Genomic DNA, 3,997 nt, shown 5'->3' on the forward strand with positions numbered 1-3,997 from the left:
CTAGAGCAAAGGTGGCCACTGTACCAGGTTTGAGAACACGGGCCACCGCTTGGCCCACAGAGACAGTGCCAATACCGCCAATTTCTGTGGACATCCTGGAGGGGCAAACACAAGGGCTCGTCAGTTGTGCGAGTAGGTGGCGGGATACAATCCAGAGCTTCAAGCAGTGTGGTTCCACCTGCACTGCCATCCTTACGCGTGGCTTTCCATCCCTTGAACTAAGGCATGTTAGCACTTGGCTCCAGCATGCTGTCACCATTCCAGCCAGAAACTGGCACAAATGTTACTGTGTCCGGGTTGTGGCCAGTGTTCTTAATGTAGGTGCCGACTTCCTTAACGGTTTCCTCGTATCTCTTCTGGTTGTAAGGACGCTCAGTGGAATCCATCTTGTTTACACCATCGATTAGTTGTTTCACACCCGCCGTGTAAGCCAGAAAGGCATGCTCATGGGTCTGCCTGTTCTTGGAGACACCTGCTTCACATTCACCAGCGCCAGCAGCAACAATCAGGACAGCACAGGCAACCTGAGATGTGCTTGTAATCATGTTTTGAATAAAGCCTCCGTGTCCTGGGGCATCGATGACGGTCACATGATACTTGCTGATCTCGAATTTCCACAGGGAGGTTTCAGTCGTGACACCACGTTCACGGGCAGCTTTCATTTCATATATCCGAGACCCAGGCATACTGGAAGGAGCCCTTCCCCGTCTCAGCAGCCTCCTCCTCGAATCGTTCAATGGTTCTTTTGTTGATTCCGCTACATTTGTAGATCAGTCGGCCAGCAGTGGTAGACTTGCCCGAATCTACATGTTCGATGACGATGATGTTGATATGAGTCTTTTCTTTTCCGATTTTGGCTTAGATTTAGCCATGGTTCTCGTGACACCTGTGCTCTGGCAGCAAACTCGTTGTGAAAAAGCACTTCATTTTATTAATTTCAACCTTATTGTAAAATAAGACTAGAATCTCATTTTTTAAAAAAGCTTACACTTTATTTAGATCATAACTCTTATTTGCTATACGACCTTAAAGACTAAATATTGTACATATTTGAAAATACAGGTAAATTGAGCATATTTGAAAAAGCAGTGAAATAGAATGGGATAGCTGTTTTAAGCAACAGAAGGGACATATATTTTTGGCAAATATTCATATTCTAATGGTTAAACCTTATTGTTGGGAGGGGGGTAGTCCCAACAATAATATAATTATAAATCAGAAATAATTATAAATCCGAGCAAAGATAAACCTACGAGAAGCTCATGCATTAGAAAAACATATTATTTGAAACTACAAATAGTCTTCCAAGGTGAAGGCCACAGGGAAATGTCAATTAAGATGTCAATGAGAGGCTGTTTCATACCCATCATTCTCATAGGCTGATGGTGGGAACGGATATTGATACAATCACTTTGGGAAACAATTTGGCATTCTTCTGTGTAGTCGACAAGACTCCAGATGACTGAGCGATTTCACTCCTAAGTTCTTACAGTGGCAGTTTGCGGCCAGTCCACAGAACGATTGTTACTGGTCTGTATGGAGGTAAGTACAGAAATTGAGAATAAGTGCTGAGAAACCTTTACAGCAATTTAATGTTGCGGAAACATCTAAGCATGCGATTTTACAAAAATATCAGTCTGTAACAGATTGAAAATGGAAGAACCAAAACAGAACTGGTTCATCATAGTTTGAGAAGTACTGTGTCCTCTAGACCAATATTTCTTAAACTTGTTCCGTGCATACAGACCTCCTGAAAGTATTGTTAAAAATGCAGCTTCTGATTCAGTCGTTTGTGTGTGGGCCCTAGATTCTGTATTTCTTGCAGGCTCCCAGGTCATGCAGGTCTTGGGGGCACATTTCAAATAGCAGGGCTCTAGAGTCAACTTTGTTCATGTGTAAGTGTGAAAGACTCATGGCGGCTTGTCTCCAATGGCAAAAATACTGGAAACTTAAATGTTCCTGACTGACTAGGAGAATGGATGAGTAAATTGTGATAAAGTCATCAATAAAATATATATATTAGTGAAAATGAACTAGAGTAAGACATCAATATGGATTCTAACAAACATAATGTTAAATAAAAATATAAGTAACACACAAATATATAAAGTTTGATACCATTCACATAAACCTTAAAATCATGCAAAATAACACTATATACATAGGTCTATATAGTGTTATATACACCTATATATATATATGTATATAAATATATATACATATATATATATTATACCTAATATATACACCATTAGGTTTCTTCTTATGGGGAGGGAGGAATATGTGACTACTTTATAGTTTATTACTTAAGCTGGTGATAAATAGGTAATTGAATTTTATGCTTTTTAAAGGTTTTAATATTTTTATAAATTCATCCAATATAGTTTACCTAAATGTAAAGAATTCATAAAGTAAGTCTCAAATATATTGTATACTTTTAAGACGTGGCTTAGTGGAGAAGGGGGAGACCTCCTTTAAGTTGGGAAAAGAGATCTGAGAGGAAAAGGAGGTGGTTTTGAGACCTTTAGCTTTTTTTTCTCTCTCAAATTTGTTTAGGGCCAGTTACAGTTAAACTTGGGTACAGAGGTCCTAATTACCACACCAGGTGCGAGCAAATGCTTCATGCACGTCGCCTTTAATGGGCGTGCTGGATCCAGCACCAGATCTATGACACCCGAGCTGACCGCCCTGAACGGGCCGGCACCGCCTGCAGCTTGGTCTACCAGGCAGCCACCCGTTTGGCCTTTCTACGTCCACTCTTGACCTTCATGTGTGGTCTTTTTTTCCCCCATAACAGTCAGAGTTGTTGCTTCAAAACAAATCAGAAAAGTCATTCACCTACTCCCTACCACACGGCTGGCTCGCCATGGTACTTAGAGTGAAGCCAAATGCTTAGTGGCTCCTTGGCCTCCGTGAGCGCGCCTCTCGGGGCTCTGATCTCGTCGGCTGCTCTCCCCTCTTGATCCTGCATCAGAGCAACATTGGCCTTCGCACTGTTTATCCAACACACGAGCTCACTCTTACTCCAAGGCCCGGAATGCCCTCCCCTTGCCTGGATCGTCTCTTGGTTCTCTCCTTCCCACCATTCAGGCCTCTGCTCACACGCACCTCCTTAAAGAGGCCTTCTCCGGCCACCGTACCTGAGGAAGCGCTCTTCCTTCCACGAATCTATCCCTTTAGTTCGCTTTCTTTTTCTTCTGAGCCCATATCGTCTCTGTACGTCGCATCAGATATTGGTTTGTTGTTTGCTCCCACATATGCCCGACCATAAGCTCTTAGAGACCAAGGACTTACCTATTTCATTCTCTAGGGTCTAGAACAGTACCTGGCATATAGCGGGTAGTCCATAAATATTTGTAGACTAAATGGATAAGTGAAACAGTGAGTGAGCAGGCCAGGGAATTTTTGACTGCTGTGCTGGGCTGGCCACATTTAACCTACTAATTGGCAATAACTCAGGAACAATTTGACATCTTTTATTATCAGTTTAAAAACCATTAGGTACTTGATAAAAGCATATTGATCATTGATCATTTTTGGACAGTATTATAGTTATTAAATAACCCTTTTCCCACCATACAGTTGGACACGTTTGTATTAATAAGCAGGATTTATACATTAGGAAAGAAGGATTCACATTTTAATGTGCTCTACATTCTAGGTACTTTGCATATATTATGGTTTCATTTATTATTCCATTTTATGTTTTTCCAGCAACTTCATGAGATATAGAAGTTTTCATTTGATAAAGAAGAATCCGAGGTTCAGAGAGATTATTTGCCTAGAGTCACAAAGTTGGATCTATAATCTATCCAGACTTATAGTCTACATAAAGTCCCGTGTCCCACGCCTATCTGAGAGTCATTAAAGGTATCATCGAATGTTCGTGCTGGGAGGAAATTTAGACCTCATTTAATCTGGTCTTCTTACCTATGCAGGCAGGAGAACTTGGGTTGACCTGTCCGCTCACCTACTTAATAGGAGAGCCAGCCTCCAA

At 41.5% G+C, this 3,997-nt stretch overlaps 1 pseudogene; it reads right to left on the reverse strand.

Annotated features, from left to right (window-relative positions):
- Window positions 1–3,997, reverse strand: part of LOC105298711 — a 52,364-nt pseudogene that overhangs the window by 1,921 nt on the left and 46,446 nt on the right.

The sequence above is a fragment of the Pteropus vampyrus genome, unplaced genomic scaffold (assembly GCF_000151845.1).
Source record: "Pteropus vampyrus isolate Shadow unplaced genomic scaffold, Pvam_2.0 Scaffold159, whole genome shotgun sequence".
NCBI classification, from domain to species: Eukaryota; Metazoa; Chordata; class Mammalia; order Chiroptera; family Pteropodidae; genus Pteropus; species Pteropus vampyrus.